Source organism: Sphaerodactylus townsendi, unplaced genomic scaffold (genome assembly GCF_021028975.2).
Source record: "Sphaerodactylus townsendi isolate TG3544 unplaced genomic scaffold, MPM_Stown_v2.3 scaffold_80, whole genome shotgun sequence".
NCBI lineage: Eukaryota > Metazoa > Chordata > Lepidosauria > Squamata > Sphaerodactylidae > Sphaerodactylus > Sphaerodactylus townsendi.
This window is the reverse complement of record NW_025951023.1, coordinates 9,337-35,161: the sequence shown is the minus strand read 5'-3', so window position 1 is coordinate 35,161 and position 25,825 is coordinate 9,337. Positions and strand designations below refer to the sequence as shown.

At 46.7% G+C, this 25,825-nt stretch overlaps 1 pseudogene; it reads right to left on the bottom strand.

Annotated features, from left to right (window-relative positions):
• Positions 1-354: 354 nt before the first annotated feature.
• On the bottom strand, positions 355-24,503 carry LOC125425570 (annotated as a pseudogene).
• Between the last annotated feature and the right edge of the window lie 1,322 nt (positions 24,504-25,825).

Below are 25,825 nucleotides of genomic sequence, written 5' to 3'. Positions count from 1 at the left end.
TATATCCCCCCTTTCTCTCCTGCAGGAGACTCAAAGGGGCTTACAATCTCCTTGCCCTTCCCCCCTCACAACAAACACCCTGTGAGGTAGGTGGGGCTGAGAGAGCTCCGAGAAGCTGTGACTAGCCCAAGGTCACCCAGCTGGCGTGTGTGGGAGTGCCTGGGCTAATCTGAATTCCCCAGATAAGCCTCCACAACTCAGGCGGCAAATCTGCGAATCAAACCCGGTTCCTCCAGATTAGATACATGAGCTCTTAACCTCCTACGCCACTGCTGCTCCTAAAGAGTCCCAAACGCTGCAGCCTCTCCTCACAAGGAAGGTGCTCCACTCTTCTGGCCACTCTCAGATTCCCCCTCATCTGCCGAGTTTGTCTTTTATGTAAAGGATGGCTATACTTTTGGGGATTGCAGGGATGATCAGGCATATGACTCCTGCCAGGAGAAGCCAGCCGGCCTGGCATTTCCTTCTGCCCAGCCACTGCAGCAGGAAGATGCAGGAGGCCCGTGCTGGTATTTCAAGGGCTCCAAAGACGAGCTGGGTCGTGTAGATGCTCAGGCCGAAATCCTCCACGTGAAGGCTCACTCCATAGTACACCAGACTGTCCACAAACCTGCCAGCAAAGCAAAAAACAGAAATTCGGCTCTATGCGTTTAACTTCAATTTGGGAACAAATTCAGTTAGAGATTTTTGAGAGACTGGCAAAAAATACACGATGGCAAGCGAAACTAGAAGATATTATGAAGCTACGGACATTGTATGAAAAATGGATGGAAGAAGCCGGATTTAACGAAGAACTATGGAATAAGAGAATAAGAGGAATTAACCTTCTGCTGCTTGCTTGAAATAATCAATGGAAAAGAGAGGGGAGGTGGGTGTAAAGGTTTCAATGGTGTTGATTCTCAGCACAGCCTCCTGTGACAATGGTGTTGATTCTCAGCACAGCACTGCCTTGACTGAATTCCAGGACTCGGGCGATGGGCCAGAAGCGGCAGCTATTACTCTGGTAGAGGCCTTATCTCACAGAAAGAGATGAGAATGCCGTTCCCATGAGAATGGGACTGGGGAAACCGGGAGGGGGATGGGACGGAGAAGCTTATAACCTGTGGTTCTGGCGGGAGACTGCATTCCTGTCACGTCGTGTATGTGAGCTTTCTAAGATGTCTGAATAAACGGTCTTTCAACCAAAAAAGCCTTTTATTTCTGCTCTATGGAATTCCTTACATTGTGACAGGAATCAATCTTCATTTTACTTCTAAATATCAGTGGACCTCTGGTGTTCCGGCATGCAGAGGTTGAATATTCCTGAAACTGTGGAAGGCACGGTAGCCCCCATAGAGGGCTCCGAACCTTCCCTTCCTGACTTGGAGGAACCAGCGGGAGAACGGGTCTCGCTGGTAACTCTCTCCCGTCCTCGCCTCGACACGAGTCTTCCCTTACTTCGTTGGGATGAGGGACGCGGAAACGATCATGCAGAGTTGCATGAGTCGTTTGGGGCGCTGTCTATGGATCGTGCGCCTGTGGATCGGATCTCTACCCGTTTTCGTGTGGATTACAAACCTCAGATGCAACCTGTCTCGGAGGAGATGGGTCTGACCACCTTTCATGCGGCAACCCAGGAGTCGATTGAACGGTTCCTTGACTCGTATTTCCAAAGAAACAAGCTATATTAGATGCTTGGGAACAGCTTAATTTAGCCGTGAGCTCTAAGAACACTGCGCTGTTCTGGAAATTGACATCTAACTGCTCACGGAAACCATCTTCGGTTGCTACAATCCCTCCAGATATTTGGGAAACTCACTATAAAGCTCTGTACTCAGCTCTAGAACTGGCTGGCCCTGATGGTGTAGAAACAACAACTCTCCTCCCTAACTGGCCAGAGGTCACCACCTGTGAAGTGCGCAAGCTAATTGACACGTTACACTATGGGAAAGCCCCTGGTTTTGACCTTGTTCCTCCTGACCTGATTAAAAGAAACACTGATTGGTGGGTACCAGTCCTGGCAAAACTGTTCACCTCAATAGATAGATCAGGGAAAACCCCTAAGGGCTGGGAAATAGCTGTAATTGTCCCTATCTATAAAAAAGGTGATAGGAATACCCCGGAGAGTTATAGGCCCATCAGCCTACTTAGTACTATCAGCAAGCTATATGCTAAACATCTATGCTGGAAACTGAGAGACTGGCTGGAACAAGGGAACCATTTAGCAGAAGAACAGGGGGGCTTCAGAGAGGGATATTCAACACAGAATCACTGTGTAATCATGGACCATCTCATAGCTAAATACGCATCAAAGCCCCAGACCTCTCTTTATATTGCCTTTGTGGACTTTAAATCCGCCTTTGATTCTATCTCAAGAGATTTACTTTGGAACAAATTGCTTAGTACCGATATAGATAAACGGTTACTAATGCTAATCAGGGCACTTTATCAGAATACCAGCATTAAAGTAAAATATAACCCACAAGGCTATCTAACAAATGAAATCAAAAGTAGCAGAGGGGTCAAGCAGGGTTGTATTTTGGCCCCCTCCTTATTCAATTTTTACATCAATGATATTGTAGCCTTATTCAATAACCCAGATCTCCATCCCCCCAAAATTGCTGACAAAAGTATCTCTTTACTTTTATATGCGGATGATCTAGCTCTTATCTCTAGAACCCCCATTGGCCTAAGGAGAGCCCTAAGGACCCTTGCTGACTATTCTCAGAAAAACCAGTTAGAAATTAACTATGAAAAAACCAAAGTGATGGTTTGCGCTACTAGACCTAAACGCCATATATGGAAATTAAATGGGAAAAAATTGGAGCAGGTTCCACTCTACAAATATCTGGGCGTAGTATTTCAGTCATCAGGACTTAGAACGGCTCATATCAAATATGCTGTTGCAAATGCGTCTAGAAGCTCTGGAGCTATTAGAAATTATTTCTGGAACAGAGGTGGGCATCATATTCCGGCTGCCATCAAATTATTTAAGGCCAAATCATTGGCACAACTATCATATGGTACACCACTCACCATAACCGGCTCCCTCTGCAATCTTGAGCGTCCTCAGTCAAAATTCTTGAGGTCCATCCTACAGCTCCCAAACAACATTTCGAACGCTGCATTGCGTATAGAGACTGGCCTAATTTCAGTACAAGCAAAACTATGGACACTCTCTATAATATATTGGCTCAGGCTATGCGATTGCCAGAGGGGTCTTGCAAGACTTGTCTTGTCTGACATATTTGTTCCCCCGTGGCTTAGAGCAGTTTTACGGAAACTATCATATTATGGACTCTCCCAACAACTAATTACCAGCATGAATTATGATAGAGCTAGGGATCTTGTTAAACTTAGAATCATAGATGTCGAGAGGCAACACGACCTGAATAAACTCAAACACCCAATCTTCAGCAAAATAATGCTGAATAAACTTTCAATAATGCCTTATCTTACTTCTTTGTTTAACGTTAACTATCGAAGAGCCTACAGCCTACTCCGTTACAACGCCCTTTCGTCTAATTATACCAACGGGATTTATAACAAAGTACCAACTGAGGGCAGAATTTGCAGTTGTCAAATAGGAGGTGTTGAAAACTCGGAACACATATTATTTGAATGCTCATACTATGATGAGATACGTTGGATGCTTCTGTCCTTTGACCAGACAAACATTCCTTTGGCTAAGAAAGAAAAGGTTAAAATACTGTTATCAGATACCAATAAAAATCTAACGTATTCTGTTGCCAAGTTTGCCTGGATATCAAGTAAAATCAGGAAGGCCCGACAGAGCACTACTGGCTCTGCCAGCTAATCCTTATTACTAATTATTATTAGACTGACCTTCCACTCATTATCTTGAGCTGATGTTCTGAGTTCCTGAGGTCTATTATCTGTATTTTGTTAACTGTTTTAATCTGTATATTTGTAATATCTGTAAATTTTATGATTTTAATTCTTTTGGATCTTGCTGGTCAATGACCGTAAATAAATTATGTATGTATGTATGTATGTATGACTCGTATTTCGATGATGCCCCCAAGAATCCACAGTGGCATAGCACCGGGGCTCGTCCCAAGACCGCAGTTGATACCGGGACTTTAGCGGGATCGGGGATTGGGAGGGGTTTCCGGGCCGGCTCCCAACCGGGCCCTTCAGATCCCGGACGTAGGGTAGCTGATGCACAAGAGGTGCCCCGTGGAGCCGTCGGTGGACTTGAGGTGCTGCTCTCCGATGAGGAGGAATCCGAAGAAAGTCTGACTCCCCATCCGGATTTGTTTCCCCTCCCGTCCAAAGAAAACTGGAACGAGGAAGTGGCCCGACTGCGAGATGCCCAAGAAGCGTGGGCCCGTGAACGCCAGCTATGGGAGGAGGAACGAGAACAGCTGCAAAAAGAGCGTGAAAACCTGCAAAGAGACCGTGAACAACAGCGCAAAGACATCCAACGCGAGCTGGACGGAGAAAGAGACGCGTTGCAACGCGGAGATAGGCGGGACTTATCGATCCATGACAAGGTCCTGGAACACTCTAGAATGGACCTGGAAGGTCAACAGGAAGGCATTAAAGCCATCCGAACGCAAAGTGAACTAACTGCAGCCATGCAACGAGACGAATTAGCCAAACTGGACCGAGAAAAAGCGGCCTTGCATGCGCATCAAGATGCCTTGACTCGCAAGGAGAGGGAATTAGCTGTCTTGGAACAAGAGTTGAAGAAACAGCGGGATAGGATGCCCCGAGTTGGTACCTACGCCTTCACCCAAGCGCCCAACACCAATGCCCCTCCTATCGGAGCGACGCTTCTAGGTCCTGCTACTCGCGCACCTGCCGCCTCCCAAGGTCCTGCTCGCCAAAGAGGGCCAGCGGCGCCAGGCCCCGTGCCTCCACCGATTCCTGCTCTTCCCGCTCCGCCGCCTCAACCCGCGCAACCGCAGCCCCAGCGGGCTCCAAGGGCCATGGAGAGGGGATACTACAGGCCCCCGATCCCTGCCCGTTTCGACGGGACCGCTTCTAAACTCCCCTACTTCATCCTGCAACTCGATGCACATATGGAGGAGTATGACGACTTATATCGATCTGAACGTGAAAAAATACGGGACATCGGGTCTGTCCTGGATGGGGTGGCTGCTGACTGGTTTGTGACTCTTTTTGAGCTGCAGGCGGATGATACTCGCACGGTGGCTGCATTTCTTCAAGCCTTACGGGCCCGCTTCCAGGATCCGGACGCTGAAAATGAAGCCATCCGTACCATAAAATCTATTCAGCAGGGCAACCGTTCTTTTGCCGAATTTGCTCGTGAATTCCGTGCGGCGGCTGCTCGACTTCCTCCTGAGTGGCCTGAACGCATGAAATGTGAATACTTCTCTGATGCCATTGACATCAAACTGCGAGAAACGGTGTTTCTCATCCGTATCCCGCGCACTATCGCTGAATGGATCGAATTGGGATCACAAGTAGCGGCTCGTTTGGATTACGCTCGCTCCGGGGGGCGTCCACGCCCGAAACCCGCTACTACGACCACCTCTGCGACTCGCAAGCCAAGCCCAGCCGTCTCTACCGAAACCACCTCCGAACGCCGTCGACGTTTGGGATTGTGCCTCTATTGCGGAGGACCAGGCCATCTGGCTGCCAACTGCCCGAAAAAACAGAAGTCCACCGCTCCGACCCCACGCACCCCCTCTGCCAAGCCACCACGGAGATCCGGCCCTCCTCCAACGGGCTCGTCTAAAGCTGTTACCGAAGGTGATCCCGAGGAGGGGGAAGTGGCGGTTTGCCTCTCATCAGCACCCATGGATGTGGATCCTACTCCAGATGCGGTGAGTGAAGGCAGCGCCCCCATTACTGTTCAAGCGGTTCTGGCCAACCCTGCTAAGCATACACGTATTCTAGCCTCAGCCCTCGTAGATTCTGGCTGCTCCCATTGCTTAATGCGGCCCCAAGTGGCTGAAGAGCTCGGTTTAGACCGAGTTCCTCTAGCAAAGCCCATACCGTTCACACAAATGGACGGCAGCCCACTCGGAGCCGAGGGCCCGGCTCGATTCAAAACGCAACCTGTCCTTCTTCGTTGCGCTGACCATTGGGAGAAGATTAGTTTTATACTTGCTCCAGTGGCCAAACATTCCATTGTCCTGGGCATGCCATGGTTATTGTTACATGAACCAAATATTATTTGGAAAGAACGGATTCTAGAATTCACTGATCCCCCATGTGGAGAGCATATGCATTGGGGGGACAACCCACCATCCAATGACACAAAACCCCTGGTTTCTTCGGCTGTGCACATCCCAATGACTTTCAATTCCACAGGCATTCCACCAGCTTACCAGGACTTAGCCAGAGTGTTTCAAGAACAGGAATGTGATCAATTGCCCCCCCATAGAGACACTGACTGCAAAATCATATTACAGCCCGGGGCTCAACTACCCAAGGGTAGAATCTATCGTATGAGCCCCAACGAAGAGAAGGAACTCCGTGCCTTCTTAGATAAAAACCTTGCTCGCGGATTCATACGAAGGGCTACCAAACATTCGCACGCCGCTCCTGTCCTATTTGTAAAGAAAAAGGACGGGTCTTTAAGACTTTGTACTGATTACCGAGGATTAAATGCTGTTTCCATGTCCAATAAATACCCTTTGCCCTTAATCAAGGACCTCTTAGATGCATTGGGCAAGGGACGAATTTTTACTAAGTTGGATTTGAGGGAAGCCTACTACAGAGTCAGGATTGCAGAAGGCTACGAACATTTAACAGCATTTAATACTAAATTTGGACAGTATGAATACTTAATTATGCCATTCGGGTTAGCTGGGGCACCCGGCGCATTCATGGCCCTCATCAATGAAGTTTTGCATGACTTACTATATAAAGGAGTAGATGTGTACTTAGACGATGTTTTAATTTATTCACAAACCATGGAGGAGCATGAGGCTTTGGTTCGGGAAGTATTGCAACGTTTACTCAACAACTCCCTCTTCGCAAAACTGTCTAAGTGCTGTTTTCATCAATCCTCCATAGACTATTTAGGCTACAGGATCTCATCTGAGGGTTTAAAAATGGATCCTGCGAAGATTGACGCAGTCCTCCAATGGCCTGCCCCCACCAACCGGAAAGAGCTCCAATCCTTCCTAGGATTTGCTAATTTTTATCGTGATTTTATACCCCAATTTGCTGAACTAACCCTTCCACTCACAGACCTCTTACGCACTAAGGGTAAAGACTCACAGGCTGCCAAGCCCGGAGCTCCCCTCCCTTGGTCTCAGGAATGTCAAACAGCCTTCCAGCTTTTGAAATCGGCTTTCACTACCAAACCTGTCTTAAAACACCCCGACCCAGACCTTCCTTTCGTGGTTCACGTGGATGCATCGGACAAGGCGCTTGGCACAGCCCTGTTGCAGAGAAATAAAGATGGTAGGCTTGTTCCGTGTGCTTATTTATCAAAAAAATTCTCCGGCTCAGAACTCAACTGGACCGTAGGGGATAAAGAGACTGCTGCCATCAAGGTAGCGCTTTCCACTTGGCGTCACTGGCTTGAGGGGGCTAAACACCCCTTCCAGGTTTGGTCGGATCACAAGAACTTGGCCGCCCTCTCCACCCCCCTCAGAATGTCTGCAAAACAACTACGTTGGGCCGATTTCTTTTCCCGTTTTTCTTTCACTGTCCATTTTTCCCCCGGAAAAACCAATAAACTGGCTGATGCGCTGTCGCGCCTTCCCGGGGAGGGGGGTGGAGCTGCTTTACGAGACATCCCGCGCACTGTTCTCTCCCCCTCCCAACTAGGGCTGGCCGTCACTCGATCTCAGACATCCGCTCCTCCTCCATCACCCGTTCCCAGCCTGGTCTCCCCCTTCCTGCGGGAACTCGAGGAGGCGGGTCTTCGGGAGCCGCCGGCGGAGGAAGGCAACTCCCAGCTGCGCTTAGTGAATGGTGTTTGGAAGCGGGGGGATTGTTGGTACGTGCCTCCCCCCCTTCGTAAGCAGGTTCTCGAAGCCTGTCATGATGCCCGCTCGGCTGGACATTTTGGCTTTCTCAAGACACTGCATTTAGCCCGCCGTCAATTCTGGTGGCGCGCCATGCGCAAAGACATTGAGGCTTATATCAAGGGGTGCTCTGTTTGTGCGGAGGCCAAATCCATTCCGGGAAAGCCCCATGGACTGCTAAAACCTCTCCCGGTTGCCTCCTGTCCCTGGGAAGTTATCTCAATGGATTTTATTACGGATTTACCAGAGAGCCAAGGAAACACAGTCTTGTGGGTGGTGGTGGACCTATTCTCCAAACAAGCCCATTTCATCCCCTGCACCTCCATTCCCTCCGCTCCTAAATTGGCGCGATTGTTCATTCAACATATATATCGTCTACACTCTTCCCCCCTCAAGGTGGTGTCCGACCGCGGGCCTCAATTCATTTCAAAATTTTGGAAAGCTTTCCTGGGCTTATTGGGGGCCACCCCGGCGGTTGCCGCCCCCTACCACGTTCAAAGTGACGGTGAGTCGGAGAGAACGAACAGAACTCTCGAACAGTATTTACGTTGTTACACCAACTATCACCAAGACAACTGGTGCGATTTAATTCCGTTTGCAGAATATGCCTACAACAATGCCGTTCATAGCAGTACGCAAAAAAACCCCTTCGAAATTGTGTCTGGCCGCTCCTTCCCGCCATTGCCCCAACTACCCGCGGAGGCGCTGCATCCTCCAGAATTCCAGCAATGGATTTCATCTCTGGCTGAGGGGTGGAAAACGGTTCAGACTGCTTTGCAACAAGCTAAAGATTCCCAAAAGTTCCAGGCGGATAAACATCGTTCTGACTTTCCTTTGCGTGTTGGGGCTTGGGTCTATTTGTCTACGAAAAACCTCAGAGACGTACATAAATTCTCAAAACTGGGCAAAAAGTTCGTGGGACCTTTTAGAATTACAAAAGTGATTAATGATGTTACTGCCCGGTTAGATTTGCCTAATTCTTTAAGTAATATCCATCCTGTCTTTCATTCCAGCTTGCTCAAGGAGGCTCCCGCTTCCGATGCCTGGCACGACCCTCCGGAGATACCCCCGCCGACTATAATTGATGGCCACAAGCATTATGAAATTGACGCCATCCTGGACTCTCGTTTTAATCGCAATCGCTTGCAATACTTGGTTTCTTGGGTGGGGTATTCCTCTGGGTATAATCAATGGGTGTATTCAGAAAATATTGACGCCCCCTCCCTTATTTCTGCTTTCCATCGTACCTTCCCGCACAAACCAGGGGGGGAGAAGTTTTTCTTAGGGGAGGCAGAGTGTAAAGGTTTCAATGGTGTTGATTCTCAGCACAGCCGCTTGGCCTTGACTGAATTCCAGGACTCGGGCGATGGGCCAGAAGCGGCAGCTATTACTCTGGTAGAGGCCTTATCTCACAGAAAGAGATGAGAATGCCGTTCCCATGAGAATGGGACTGGGGAAACCGGGAGGGGGATGGGACGGAGAAGCTTATAACCTGTGGTTCTGGCGGGAGACTGCATTCCTGTCACGTCGTGTATGTGAGCTTTCTAAGATGTCTGAATAAACGGTCTTTCAACCAAAAAAGCCTTTTATTTCTGCTCTATGGAATTCCTTACAGTGGGTGAAAAAGGAAAAATGTATAGTTGGAACAAATAGGGCCACCCTGACTACAGACAGGGAAAGTAGGGGTACGGTTGCCAGATCCAGGTTGGAAAGGTCCTGGAGATTTGGGAGTAGGGCCTGGGGAGGACAGAGCAGAGATGTACAGCCTATAGGGACACGGCGTCCCATTTATAATTGTTTGAAAGTGGATTTGCTATTCTGCACAGCTCCCAAGTGCATTGAAAGTGGATTGAAACCGCATTGTCCTGCAGGTGCAGAATAAAGCCTTGGGCCCTTTCCCCACTTACCTCAAGCCCCGCGCTACTCTCCTCAAGTAGCGCCGGGTCCCCCGGCACTCCCCACGACAGGGGCAGCGACAGCGCAGCCGCCCCGACGCTGCCGCTCTCGCGCCCCCTCAGCGCGCGGCATCCCTGGTGCTCCTCCAAACGACGCCTTTTGAGGATGCCACGTAGCGCAGGGTCGTGGGGACGCCCGGGGCGCGTGCCAGAGCAGCAAGGGCAAGTGGGGAAACGCCCTTGGTCTTTCTCTCTCTTTTAGCTCGTGAGGTAATCAGGACACCATCTCTGTCTCTTCGCTGCCAAGTATGTTAGTTGTCGAATAAAGCTTTATCAACCCTTCAGCCAGGTTTTACACCTTTGCTCTGTTAATCGTCAACAAGTTAGCGAGGGGGTGAGAGCATTCACGGAAGCCAGGAGAATGCGGTTTTTGTTTGGCAATCGGCTTGTCCATTTACTTTGACTTCGGGGTGTCTCTCAGATGGCTGAGCCTTAAACTTATCACAACTACTGTCTGTTTTTATTGGCGGCGGCACCCCAGGGTGCCAGGTGAGAACTTTTTTTTCCCAGCACCTTCTATCCGTGATCCTTAAACTGGAGTTGCCACGCAAAACATGTGCTCTTTTACTGAAGTGCAGTCCCGTATAATCAAATGCAAGTAGGAACTGGTGGGCCCCGCGAAGTTAGAATGTACCAATCAAAAGACAAGGGTGTCCTCAAAAAGTCTGAGGTAGCAAACAGGGCGTGGGTGAAAGTCATTGCCAGCAAGGACGGGATCCAAGGCTCTGAAGTTACGTGCCATTATTAATCATTGCAATGTTGTGTAACTCCAGTGCAACTATTTTGCTGGTTCCTGAAGACGGTTCTTTGATTCCACACACACACACACACACACACACACACACACAGCAATAAAGCTGATCCGTAGGATGCTGTGCCGAAGTAGTTAGTGCTTGGTTGCCACAGAATATGAGTCCATCCTTGTTCTACCTCAGCGGTGGCGAACCTATGGCACGCGTGCCAGAGGTGGCACTCGGAGCCCTCTCTGTGGGCACGCACGCACAGAGTTCGTTGGGGGGGGGGGGGTGCAGAAAATCCCCTCCCCACACATCTAGGCTGGCCTGGGCCGCTGGGCGCAATGTGTAGGTGACCCTGTTACGTGCTGTTAAACCCCACTGATTTTCATGAGAAGAACTAAAGTGCAATCCTTTACCTGGGAATATGCTCAGTTGCTGCCAATGGGGCTTGCTTCTGAGTAAACCCTCCTAGGTTTGTGATTCATCCATTCGAAGCATTGCATAGTTGCTTCAAAGCACAGCCACTGACTACCAGCAAGTTTACTCCCGAGTAACGCGCGCCTCTGAGCCCACTGTTTTTTCGAAACTAAAACTTCAGTATTCAGGTTAAATTGCTGAGTTGGCTCTTTGCAATAAATAAGTGGGTTTTGGGTTGCAGTTCGGGCACTCAGTCTCGAAAAGGTTTGCCATCACTGTTCTACCTTGTGGAAAGTTTCAGGATGATGTTTAGATCATTATGCCCATTTTACTGATAGAGACACAGGCCAAGAACAATTACAGCAACAACCCTTCCACACATCAAGAAGAGGAGGAGGAGGAGGAGGAGTTTGTCACATTTCTTCACCTTTAAGGTGTGTCAAAGTGGCTTACAAATTCTTTCTCTTCCTCTCCTTACAACAGATACCCTGTGAGGTGGGTAGAGCTGAGAGAGTTCTGAGAGAACTGTGACTTCCCAAAGATCACCCAGCAGGCTTCATGTGGAGGAGCGGGAAAACAAACCCATTTCACCAGATAAGAGTCCACCGCTCATATGGAGGAACGAGGAACCAAACCCAGTTCTCCAGGTTAGCGTCCACCTCTCTCAACTACGTCACCACCAAAAACAAAGTATGTGTGCGTTTTTATTGGTACCGATTAGCACAGGAAGACTTACCATACCCAGGCCATAATTAGAATAAGTTTCCTCAGATGTGGCTTCCTAAAGAGGTCCAGGACATTTCCAGATCTGGCCTTCGTTTCAGGAACCAGCTGCAATTTGTTCAAAATGAAAAAAGACATGATGTTAACCAGAAAAACTGACAGGAAACAAAACCCAACCTGTATAACATGCTGGGAACTAAAAGACTGAGAAAAGGAGGGTGGTGGTGGTGTAAAATACAGTTCACATTTTATTAGACAGTATCAGATAACTAAAATTTTAAAAGAGGTAAATGGATGCCCGGCACTCCGGATGTGGCACCTTTGGCAAGTGTGGCCGGAAAAGATGGGGAAAAAAGTGATAAAAACATTGAAAAGACAAGGAATTCAAACTGTTGCAAATCTGATAAGAGAAGGAGGAGAAATTATGACATTACAAAATTTTATAGAGTTAGGAGGTAATGAGAACTGGTTGGTCTTGAGGGGCATTTGGGAAAGGATAAAGGTTTCACGAATAAGAGGAGAATGTATAATGGCAAAATGTTTTGAACTATATGAAAAATGTAAAGGGAAAATTTTGGGACATATATATAAGTATGTGGTTGATGACAAAGACTTTATGATAAGAACATGGAATCAAAAATGGGAGAAGGAAGGTTTTCTAGACACTGGGAAAACTAAAAATTTAATAGACAGTTGGAAAAATATAAGGATTGAGAAATATATGGAAAGAAAAGTGATATTGAAATGGTATAGAACACCAAAACAACTAGCATATATGATTAGTCCTAAATGCTGGCACTGTGGAGATCAGGAGGCATATTATAGCCATATGTGGACGGAATGTATAGAAGTGGAAAAAAATTGGACAACTGTAATGTTATATATCGAGAAACTGGTGAAGATTAATATTGGGATAAATAATGATTTAATGTTCATGGGTGTAATGGAGGATAGAAGAGTAGATAAAAAATATAGCTATATGTATAAAATAATGATCAAAGCAGCACATGCAACAATAGCTTTAGGCTGGAAAGAAAAGAAAAAATGGACAATCCAGAAATGGTTGGAATACATCACAGGAACAAGTGACACTGGACATTTTCGAAATAAAAACAAAAAAAATAAACTGTGGCAAAGATAAACAGAGCGAAATTTTGAAGATATATGGAAAATATATGCTTGGACTGGATGAAAGAAGCTGGAGTCAATGAGGAGATATGGGAGAGAAGAGATTACAAAGGAATGAACTTACTGCTTGTTTTGATAAAACTATAAGAAAAAAAAAATACAGGGGGGAGGGAAAAAAGGGGAAAATGTATTTGTTTGAAAACGAATGAGAAGAAGAGTATTAATATAAAATGGAATATTCAAATGATACAATAAAAATTATGAAAAAAATAAACTAAAAAATTTTAAAAGGTCATTATTAAAACCCAAATTAAATCTATACCCAAATAAATACCTCCAGTAGGATAATCCAACCCAGAACCGTGGGCAGCCAGACCACGGCATCCTTGAGGACACCACCTGCCACCTCAGAGAGTTTTTTGGTGGTGTGTGGAGGCAAAAAAATTACAAAATCCTCCCCACCACTGAAAAGCCCTCCATTGGGATCCAATGGGCATATGCCACCCAAAAGAATGGCGTAGGTCCAAACCCCAGACCATCATGAATCCTGAAACAAAGCGGGGTGGAAGATGACTAAGGATCAAGCATGTTTGTGCTGCACTGCTGCTGGAGAACAGAGGCTTGTTATTTCCAAGTTCTTTATATCCAGTATCACTTGAAATTGATCAAAGAATGAGGAGGCCAGTGTTGTGTGGCTTGAGGAGCTTCTTTTCTGTTCCTTGAAGCAGCCAGCCAACTAACATGGAAGGGAGGCCGAGGGGGGGGGAGGAATGGATGGCAGTGGGAGGGTGTGTGTGGAGAGGCTGGCTGTGGAGGTGGAGGGAAGATGTCGGGGCAAAGCTGCACTCGCTGGCAACTGTGCCCCCCCCTCCCGAGGAGGCAAAACAAATTAAAATCATGATAGAAGTGATCTCGCTTACTGCTTGAGACAGATTGGGAAGTGAAAGCAGGGCTTGTGGAAACAAAAAATCTGTACAAGAAATCTCTTGCTGCACACAATGGACATTCCAGGTGGCCAGGGAGGTACCCACCGACATTAGGGCTCCCAGGTCCCCTGGCCACTGGCACAGGGGCTGGGTAGGTGGGTTGCCAGACCCCAATTGGGGAAACTCCTGGAGATTTGAGAATGGGAGCTTGGGGAGGAAATGGACCTCAGTGGGGTACAAGGTCATTAGAGAAGTCAGAGGTGGGATCCAGCAGGTTCTCCACCAGTGATTCCCGAGAGTTGGGTTCCCTAATTATTTCGCGTGTGCGAGAGGGGATACTAATGGGGGTCAGCTCTTCACGTCTCCAGCAGCCCTCGCCTCCCAAAGAAGCATCCTGCCTTTGAGCGTAGAAAGGTTCCATATAGCAATTACAACTAATAATGTAACTCCCTAGAACTTGTGTTAATCCCTTCCAGGTCCTGCAATTCATTGATTCTCAGCCCGTTAAGTTACCTTTTATCTCACCAGTCTCTATCAAAGAACCTGTGTGTTTCACCATTGCTGTGTTTCCCAGATTTGTAGAGTTGGATGATTTAGAAATGACCTGGTGCAAAAAAAAAAAAAAACTTTGGGAATTAGGTCGTGGTGGGGTGGCTGCCCAGCATGGGGAGGGCATCCAAGCTCAGGAGTTTTAGCCCAGGGCTCCAAGGTTTGCCCTAGGTACTCCTCTGCCCCCCCCTTGCTGAGGGGGGGGGGGCTAGTGAGGAACCTGTTACTAAAATTTTTGGATCCCACCACTGCATAGAGTCCACCACTCCATGGCCCATGTCCCATTTTTCTTGAGGGGGACCTCATTTTTCTTGAGGGGGATCTCATGTAGTCTAGCAATCCAGGTGTAAAAGTGGCCAATCTCTCCCCTAGAGGCTGGAGAAAATTCACAGCTCATATTAAGCAACACATTCACAGGAGGGAAAACCAACTTAAGCCAGTCCACCTCCTCCCTTCATTTTGTCCATTGGGACTAGTTGCTAGAAAAGCAAATTGCAGGGACATTTTCCTTCTACCTGCGGTATGTTTTAGATAAAGAAATGGTTGCCTGAAATACACTTTATCTCGCCAAACTACATTTCTTTTTGTCTCAAAACTATTTGGAAAGATGAGCATCTAGAGTTGCCAACTCCAGGTTGGGAAATTCCTAGAAATGTGGGGGGGGGGAGTGGAGCTTGGTGGGGGCAAGATTCGGGGAGGGACCTCAGCCCAGGGTACAGTCCAGAGGTGAGAGCCAGCCGGTTCTCACCAGTTCCCGAGAGTGGGTTACTAATTATTTGTGTGTGCCGAGAGGGGGTTACTAATTGGGTCTGCTTTTCCGTTAGAAATTCCATTAGGTCCAAAAATCATAAAGTCCTCTTGTTTCCTATGTGGCTGGTTAGCGAAGGGAGAAAAAGGGATAATTCTCCCTGTTGTTGGGCTGTTTTAAAAACATATTTTAGAAATATGGTAAAGTTCTTTGTTTAAGGAAAGTATCCTTCTTTTGATTTCTAGAAACAAAATTAAGTATTTGAAAGTATTAAGTATTTGACAGATAGTCAATTAGAGGAGAAGTAGTTGTTTCTGTTGGCAGTAGACGATAGGACTTGCTATAATGAGTTTAAATTATGGGCAGAAAGGTACCAGCTGGAAATTAGGAACTTTTTTTTCAGAGTAAGAGTTTTTTACAGTAACAGAGAAATTATTAATGCCCCGCCCCTGGAATGCCCGGCTACGCCCCCGGAATGCCCCACCCAGCCCCACTGGCGCTACGCCACTGTTTGAATCCCACCACCATGGGAACCTGTTACTAAAATGTTTGGATCCCACCACAGGTACAGCCCCAAATGTCCACCCACCATAGAAGCCATTTTCTCCAGGGGAATTGATCTCTGTTGTCAGGAGATTGGTTATACTTCTGGGAGATTTCCAGGCCCCACCTGGAGGTTGGCAAACCTACGAGCGTTAGAAATCCCAGCCTTCGGATACCTTGTTGAGCATTTCATCTGAGATGGTTCGGTCGTTGATTGATGCTGCCTTTCGAATGATCTTCTTTGCTTCCTCTACCTTCCCTTTTGTCAAAAGCCATCGAGCAGAACTGGGAAGGACCCTGAAAAAGGTGGAGGAGCAGATTGCATGAAGAGCCGCAAGTGAATTCGCCTAGCAAAAAGCCGAGCTGCCACATGCCGTGCTGTGAGTGTGACATGAGTTTTCCCCACATTCTCAGTTTCCTTGCTTGTAAGTTACTGTTATTTTGGGGGATCCAAAGAACTGTGACTAGTCCAAGATCACCCAACAGGCATGTATAAGTGAAGAAACAAACCCGATTCACCAGATAAGAGTCCTCCACTCCTCATGTGGAGGAGTGAGGAATCAAACCCAGTTCTCCGGATTAGAGTCCACCTGGTCTTAACCACTACACCATGCTGGCTCTCAAACTAGGAAGTGCCCTCAAAAGATCCTTCTAGGCTCATTTTTGTAGAGTTCAGTATTGCATCTGAACATGGACGTAGGTAAGGGGGGAGGGTTCTCAGGTTTGAAACCCGCCCATTCATGTCCGAAGCTCCGCCTCTCCGTTTGGGAGTCCATAGATTTGGACCCCCTGGACCAAACTTTACAAAACCTGGGTGGCATCAATAAGAGACTCTCCTGATAATACATGATGCTGGCAGGGGATGATGGGAACTGTAGTCCATAACATCTGGAGGGCCGCGGGTTTCACACCTGTGCTCTAGGGGCCAATTCCATGCCAAACACGTTTATACCTCACATATCCCCCGGAAGATTTAAACTGCAGGTTTTCATGCTGGATATAAACTTGTTGGATATCAAACTGACCACTAGAGGGAGCAAAACACCTGCAGAACTGACAGACGCACAGAGACAGAGGAACTTATCAGCAAAGAAACTGAGAATGCAGAAAAGCCTATGGATCAGATGAAGAAATGGTTTTTGAAATACACTTTGCCCCTAGATTCAGCAAAAAAAATATATCGCCCACAAACAACTCAAAGAAGCACACTCATCTCTTCCTTCCAATCTAAAAGACCATCAGCACCCAGAGGGGAATTCTGGCCAAGGGGACTGTGCAGGGGGAAAAAGGTAAGGTTGGTTTCAGACACAACAGCAAACTATGGTGGGCACCTATAGAATGAGCTTGAGGCTTAACTCCTGGGGGTTTTTCTTTCCTTTTTCTCCTCTGGTGTTTGACCTGCTTTTCACTGAAAAATAACTTGCAGAACCAGCATAATGAAATGCTAGTCAGCAGTTCCGACAAAGTTATGAAGAAGAAGAGAAGTTTGGATTTATACTCCCCTTTCTCTCCTGTAAGGAGACCCAAGAGCGCTTCCAAATTCCTTTTCCCCTTCCTCTCCCCAAAACAGACACCTTGTAAGGTAGGGTAGGTGGGACTGAGAGAGTTCCAAAGAACTGTGACTAGTCCAAGATCACCCAACAGGCATGTATAAGTGAAGAAACAAACCCGATTCACCAGATAAGAGTCCTCCGCTCATGTGGAGGAGTGAGGAACCAAACCCAGTTCTCCGGATTAGAGTCCACCTGGTCTTAACCACTACACCATGCTGGCTCTCAAACTAGGAGGTGCCCTCAAAAGATCCTTCCAGGCTCATTTTTGTAGAGTTCAGTATTGCATCTGAACATGGACGTAGGTAAGAGGGGGGTTTCTCGGGTTTGAAAAAAAACCCATTCATGTCCGAAGCTCCGCCTCTCCGTTTGGGAGTCCATAGATTTGGACCCCCTGGACCAAACTTTACAAAACCTGGGTGGCATCAATAAGAGACTCTCCTGATAATACATCCCAGGTTTGGTGAAGTTTGGTTCAGGGGGTCCAAAGTTATGGACCCTCAAAGGTGTAGCCCCCAGTTCTCCAGATTAGAGTTTGCCACTCTTAACCACTACACCACGCTGCCTCTCATAATAAGTGAATATCAACTCTCAAATCAGAGGTAAGCTATTCAAGAAGGACGGTTTGCCAACTCCATTGAATGCTATAAACAATGGGGTAGGCGCACCTAAAAGTTAAACCAATGCCTCTCTGCACCAAATGCGCAAAGGTATAACAACACCTGTAAATATTAATCTCACACAATCTCTCAAACAATTATTTCTATTTTTCTAGACAATAACCCAAGAAAACAGAGCTAAGAAGACTGTACAGATGTTTTTCAATAAACAAAATGAACAGGATATTCTCTGTTTCTGTCTTATTGACAAACTATGTACAGTAGAAGCCTCTTACAAACCCCGGGCTTCTAATGTAACAGCATCAACAACAGACATGTATTCTCAATGTATGTTCAGTATAACATAGGGCTATATAACTTCCGGATAGGTTATTATTTCGAATCTCCTTCTTAAAGCCCAATTTTCTATTTAGCTATTCCAAAGTTCATAGATATGCTACACCTCCAAAGGTTTCCCCAGGAGTACACTGAATGATTTATAATATAGCTCAATGTAGAAAAGTAAATCTGTGCATACGCTTCTCCAATCCTCTCTCAGGCTATATTGACATCCTCCCCCAAGACCCCAAAGTAACTGCTTTTCTCTTGTTTCACACCTCTCCTACTGCTGGAGAACCTTACTTTGAATTGGAATATCCTGAGTTGTAAATCAACTCTGTAAATTCATCAACTGCAATCAACAACTAGATTCTCCCCAAATCTGACTCATTCAAGTCTTTTCCACTGTGTTGTTCACTCTTGAGAACGGAATCTTGCTTTGCCCAGGAAGACTGTCTCTCTTAGCATTGCCAGAGGGCCAAATTTTCCTATATCTGGGACCCCTCACTTTTTGGTTCCTGAACTGCCTTTAGTTTGACTCCACTGTGCCCGATATCATCCCTCCCTCTCTCTGTACCCAGTGCAGGCGTTGGATCTTGCCTTCTTGGACCTTTCTTCTGGACTGATAAATATCACCCTCCCTGCAATGACCCCTACTATTCCCATCTATCCTTCACCTCTGTCTATATCAGAGGTCTGCAACCTGCGGCTCTCCAGATGTTCATGGACTACAATTCCCATCAGCCCCTGCCAGCATGGCCAATTGGCCATGCTGGCAGGGGATGATGGGATTTGTAGTCCATGAACATCTGGAGAGCCGCAGGTTGCAGACCCCTGGTCTATATCCTAGATTCCTTGAAACTCTGTACATGTGTGTATGTTTTGCCAAACTGAGTGTGTACCTTTTTTTTTGTTCTTTAATAACACAATTAAACTTCACTTAAATTCTGGATTCCTGTGAAAAAAAACCCTGTAAAAATCTATAGGGATACCAAAGCCCAGCCTCTCGTATCACGAGGTCTGTTCCCGTTAATTCCCCAGGCTAATTCAGGTTGCAGTATCGCATACCCACACTCACCATATATAAAAAAAGAGACACAACGCAGGAGCAGAGCCGACAATCTGATAGAGCCTCCAGTCCCGAATGCCGTAAGCTAGCCCGGCCAAAGTCATCTGCCCCAAAGCGTTGCAACAGTGGGTAATAATCATTGCACGGGGGCGGTAGAGAGGCCCAACCCACTCAGAACCTGGAAGGGGGTACAGAGACAGTCACACCCTAGAAGCAAAGATACAGAGTAGACAGTGTTCACCCTGACAGACCAATGGTATGACTCAGCCAAAGGCAATTTCATGCACTCTTCTTGGGACAGACGCTGTCACCCACCTAACAGGGTCGTTGTGGCTATACGCGGGGAGAGGAGAATCAAGCCGGCTTGGAGGAGAGGTGGGATCAAAAGGTATAGAAACAATCTTCAGGGGAAGTGTCTGAATAATTTCAAGGAAAACCATGAACATCTGAAGTGCCAGAGTTGGACACCGCTGCACTATCCTTAATCACTTTGAATTAGCTGCCAATTGAAATTAATTGAAGGGCAACGAGGATGATTGAGGGACTGGAGCACCTTCCCTATGAGGAGAGGCTGCAGCGTTTGGGACTCTTTAGTTTGGAGAGGAGACGGCTGAGGAGGGATATGATTGAAGTCTATACAATTATGCATGGGGTAGAAAATGTTGACAGAGAGAAATTTTTCTCTCTTTCTCACAATACTAGAACCAGGGGGCATTCACTGAAAATGCTGGGGGGAAGAATTAGGACTAATAAAAGGAAACACTTCTTCAAGCAACGTGTGATGGGTGTTTGGAATATGCTGCCACAGGAGGTGGTGATGGCCACTAACCTGGATAGCTTTAAAAGGGGCTTGGATAGATTTATGGAGAAGTTGATTTATGGCTACCAATCTTGATCCTCCTTGATCTGAGATTGCAAATGCCTTAGCAGACCAGGTGCTTGGGAGCAGCAGCAGCAGCAGAAGGCCCTTGCTTTCACCTCCTGCACGTGAGCTCCCAATGGCACCTGGCGGGCCATTGCGAGTAGCAGAGAGCTGGACTAGATGGACTCTGGTCTGATCCAGGTGGCTTGTTCTTATGTTCTTATGTTCTTAACAGCATCTGCAGTGTACGGGCACAGAAAATGATCCCCAAAACCCTGGGTGCCAGAACTCCACATGGATTTTTATTCTAAAGTGGCAATGCCCTGCCCAAAATGAAACAATCACCGTTTTTTTAAAAAGTCCCTCCCTAAAACCGGATCCAATACTTTAATGATTTTTCCTTGGTGCACAACTATAATCAACTGGATTCCCAGGAGTTGTCACTTTTGAACGCAAGGCCCAGCCCTTCCCAAAGAAGGGTCAGGTATGGGAAATCTTACACAAAGCCGCCATGCTGATACTGATTCCAGCAAAAGAAGATCCCACAATGAACCTCAGGGCGATGTAGACATACAAACTGGGCGCAAAAGCAGCCCCGAGGCCAAAGGAGCCCATCAGGAGAAGAGAAAACAAGATCATGTTTCGGCTCCCGGTCCTGAGGGGAAGAAATGCAAGATGGTCAGTAGAAGAAAGTCATCACCTGGACACAAGTAGACATGATATGTACGCAGGTATATTAAAAGATAGCTACTTCTTAGCTTTATAAAGGGGCAAACTCGATTTGGAACAGGCCTTATTAGACAAGCTCACAAGCTCTGTGCCCATGATATGTGCTGGAGTGAGGAAAGCCCAGCCAAGTCACCTCAAAGGTGCGGTTCTCCTTACCTGTCACTCAGTGGTCCAAAGACCAGAGCTCCAACAAGAACGCCTGCCATCAAAATGGACTGAGAGATGTCGTTCAAGTTTTTCCGCTCACAGACCAAATTAAACTAGCAGAAGAAGAACACAAAATCTTCATGTCAGCACCAACATTATATTTTCCTCCTGAATACAGCCGTTCCCATTTCTCCTTTTGTCTCCCCTTCTCATTTTTCAGAATCAACAATTCCCCTAATATGCTTCCAGATATAGGCCAGCTTAACTATTTAGACAACTTAGACCAGGGGTCTGCAACCTACGGCTCTCCAGATGTTCATGGACTACAATTCCCACAGCCAATTGGCCATGCTGGTGTAACCCCCATGCTCAGAATGGGTTGACCCAGTAAGGGGTGGAGACTCAAAGCAGCAAGCAGCAGACCTCATGTAGTTGGAGGAGACAAGGCTACCAGACTCGGACCTTGAATGGTATAATAAGCCCTTAACACCTTGTTAAGGGTTTCTTTTGTGGTTGTAATGGGTGAGAGTTCTCCTGGAAACCTTCATCATGTTGAATCCTGTTCACCCAGCCCTTGGAGTCTTCAGGAGCCAACCCACTTGCAAAGAAGAATTGGACTTGGCAGTATCAGTAGACTGTAAATATAAGGACTTGAAAATGCAACCTGAACAGGACCTTGAAGTGTGATGTTAAATGTTGATGTTATATGTTAAGAAAGTAAACCATTTTGTTTTTAAAAATTGTTGTTGCAAACTCATTCCAAGTTCTCCCCCACAGAACCCACAAGCTGAGGTTACACTGGCGGGGGCTGATGGGATTTGTAGTCCATGATCATCTGGAAAGCCGCAGGTTGCAGACTCCTGACCTAGACTTAGCCTCATTGGAAGGGCAGTAAAAGCTGGCCGGTTCCCCTGAAGGTAATTTTCTCATAACTCTTTGGTTCCCCAGGTAATGGCCATGTGCACTCAAAGTTGGTAAAGTGAATGTTGTAGGTTTGGCAAGTGCTTCACGTGACCTTCAATTGCGTCTCAGAAGACATCCCTAGAATTATTTGCAACTCGTAAATTTTAGCAACAGCCAAATCTTTACAAATGGAGAACTGGAAGCTTGAAAATCCCAAACCCCTTTCCTGTAGTTTGGATCAGGGTTCCCCAATCTTTTCCAGCCTGCAGGCCCCTTTGGGATTCTGACACAGCGTGATGGGCGAAAACACAAATAGCCACCATACGATGGCTGCCACAAGAGGTGGAGCCATCCACAAAATGGCTGCCACAGCGTAAATTCCGTCACACAATGAAGATCCTTGTGCTCTGATCCCTGTGCCCCAAGTCATATAAATTATTTGTCAATAAAAGCTGTGTTTCAATTAAAAAAAAACAACCTTCAGTTAAACTATTAGTCTAGGGTCCCTAGCTTCGTTGGCCGACGTAATGTCTTTGTGTTTTTTTTCTTTGGGACACACGTTTATTTCCGTGTCTTTGCTTTTATTGCAATAAAAGCTACTACATGATACCAACTGCTTGTTAAAAGAGACTTGTCTAACTCACGGACACCTTTGGAATGTTGACAGTATAGTTGGTGCAGACACAAAATGGCTGCCCCAAATGGTTACCACAGGAAGCAACGCCGACCACAAAATGGCTGCCACACTTTACATTTAGCCACACAGTTCTTGTGCTATCTGGTAGCATGCTGCCAAAGCAACTTTAAAAAGTTGCATGACCAATGAGATCTCCACGGATATTGTCAGAAAGTCTTGCTGGGCAAAAGGCCCACTTTCTAAAAAAACATTTGCCAGGGCGAAACAGAAAAGTGTTGGTGGATGCTGTGGTACTACTGGGCACCATGTTTTGGAATCAATTCCCCAAATCTCATATGTGGTCTGTTTTTCCTGTCGGTGAAGGAGCCAGTGTCTCTGCTAATTCCCCCTTCTTCTTCAATCTTCCACTTTGCCATGCTATGCTGGAGCAGCAGTGGCGTAGGAGGATTAGAGCTAAAGTATGTCTAATCTGGAGGAACGGGGTTTGATTCCCAGCTCTGCCGCCTGAGCTGTGTGAGGCTTATCTGGGAAATTCAGATTAGCCTGTACACACTCACACACGCCAGCTGGGTGACCTTTGGCTGCAGTCACAGCTTCTGCGAGACTCTCAGCCCCACCTGCCTCACAGGGTGTTTTGTTGTGAGGGGGGAAGGGAAGAACCCAAGGAGATTGTCAGCCCCTTTGAGTCTCCTACAGGAGAGAAAGGGGAGATATAAATCCAAGCTTTTTTCTTCTCTTCTTCAAGAGTGTTCCCCCAGAACAGACTTCCCAGGGCCTCAGTTGGCAGCCTGGAGTGGCGTGGAGGAATGAGGAAGTCTCTCTGACATGAGAAATATATGAACCTAGTGTTTTGTAAATAATGTCAGACAGCGATGCTTATGTCTTACTCCTCACACAAAATGATTATACTGCTTCACTACAAGCTGGATGCCTGCCTGCCTTGACACCAATTAAGTCAAGTCCAAAGACCAGGTAGCTTCTAATCTGGAGGGAAACTGGGTTTAATTCATCCCTGCCTCCACAAAAGAGGCGGACTTTTGTGTACCAGATTCATTTCCCCCACTCATATGCATAAAAGGAGCTGCTAGGTTGACCTTTGGCTACTCAAAGTTCTCTCAGAACTCTCTCAGCCCCCACCTACCTCACAAGGTGCCTGCTGTGTGCCGAAAGGAAGGGGAAAATGGTCTGTTGTTACAACCTCAAGATTGCATTAGCCCTTTTTGCATACTGCGTCATTTTGCTACTTCTTTGTTCCCCTGTCCAGCTTCAGCGCTGCTAGGAAGTTTGTTTGGAGTGGTATCGGGAGAGCTTTCCAGCTGGAAATCTCTATTCAGCTAATACAAAGAAAGTTCTATGTGGCAGCCTGGATCTGAAGCAGAGAAAATGTCTGGGATCTGGACATTCAGGAGGGACTAGAGCATGATGGGAGAAACCCTGCTTTGCAGATACAGGAAAATGTCCCAGGGTACTGTGCTTGGCATCCCCAATTAAAGGAAGAAAGTATTGAGAAACACCTTTCTCTGCCTGGGAAGCCTGACCAGTTAAAATAAATAGGTTGCGACCCGGACCAAAGTCCATATAAAGGCAGTTTCTTACATTAACAGTAAATCTAAAGTACACACCTCTGTATGCATTTTGGCTGAAGCGTATCAGGTTGTTGACTGAGCCGTCTCGGCATGTTTCAATAGAATTGAGTGGAAGCTTGACTATGCGTCTTGTGCAGGGGTAAACCTTCGACATTCCTCAAAAGATCCATCTAGCCTCCTCGGGATTGTCCAAATTCAGTTCCTGCTCTTCAGTGAGGTTCAAGTTCAGCTTAGAGATCCAGCTGGTGTTGCAACGGTGAGCCGCGTCCGTGACAGCGTGAACACTTAGCCAAACATGTGGGAAGGGAGTGAGGAAGTTGGGAATACGCCAGGAGAACCACCAGGAGTTTCTGAAACCTCCCAAACTCCCCAATCGCCTTCAAGAGGTCTCCAAATTCCATGTTTTCTGTCTTCACCGGCTAAGTGGATCTTTAATGTCACATCTATAGGTCAGAATTAATGGTTAAACATTTGGCTGTAAAGAATCAAAAGAGGCAATAGTGGCCGGGCTTGGTCATCGACTGAACGTATGGGATCTGTCCTAGTATGTAATTGCAGCAGGTTCAGCCACACGCTTCCTGCAAAAAATAATCCTTTGCCTATTGAAGCAAGGCTTTTTTTTAGCTTGGCCACTAGCTCAAAAAAGGGGGGAAGTCATGTAAAACAGGAGCAGCAGTGGCATAGGAGGTTAAGAGCTCGTGTATCTAATCTGGAGGAACTGGGTTTGATTCCCAGCTCTGCCGCCTGAGCTGTGGAGGCTTATCTGGGGAATTCAGATCAGCCTGTGCACTCTTGCACACGCCAGCTGGGTGACCTTGGGCTAGTCACAGCTTCTCGGAGCTCCCTCACAGGGTGTTTGTTGTGTTTGTTGTGAGGGGGGAAGGGCAAGGAGATTGTAAGCCCCTTTGAGTCTCCTACAGGAGAGAAAGGGGGGATATAAATCCAAACTCTTCTTCTTCTTCTAAATGGCAGCCGTGGATCATTTTGAGGGAGGTTGTGCGGACCTACAGAGCGGAATTGAAAGGTTTTGGAAACAGTTTCAATGATTTGTGTCAGAAAGGACAGTTGTCATCAGATCTTGGACACTAAGGGCACTTTCACACATGCAGAATAATGCACTTTCAATCCACTTCCAATTCACTTTGCAGATGGATTTTACTGTGTGAAATAGCAAAATCCACTCTCAAACCATTGTGGAAGTGGATTGAAAGTGCATGTGTGAAAGTGCCCTAAGTGTAACCCCTGTGTAAGAATGGGATGACCCAGAAAGGGGTGGAGTCTGAAAAGAAGCAGAAGGCTGCAGAACTCATGAGGTTGGAGGAAGCGAGGCTACCAGGCTGGGACCTTGATTGATTTTATTAAGCCCTTAACACCTTGTTTAAGGTAACTGCAATGTTGTTGGGAACTAGTGGGAAGGGAGTTTATTTTTTGCTATATTGTAAACGTTAGAATTTATTGTTTCAGGGTTTTTGTGTATGTAAATGGTGAGAGTTTTCTGGGAACCTTCATCCTCTTGAAGCCCGTTCACCCAGCCTCTGAAGTCTTCAAAACCAACCACCAGCAAAGAAGAATTGGACATGGCAATATCAGTAGACTGTAAATATAAGGACTTGAAAATGCAAACTTAACAGGACTGCAAAGTGTAAATGTTAAATGTTTTAAAAGTGTTATATGTTAAGAGAAGTAAACTGTTTTGTTTAAATGTGGTTCTTTGCAACTCCTT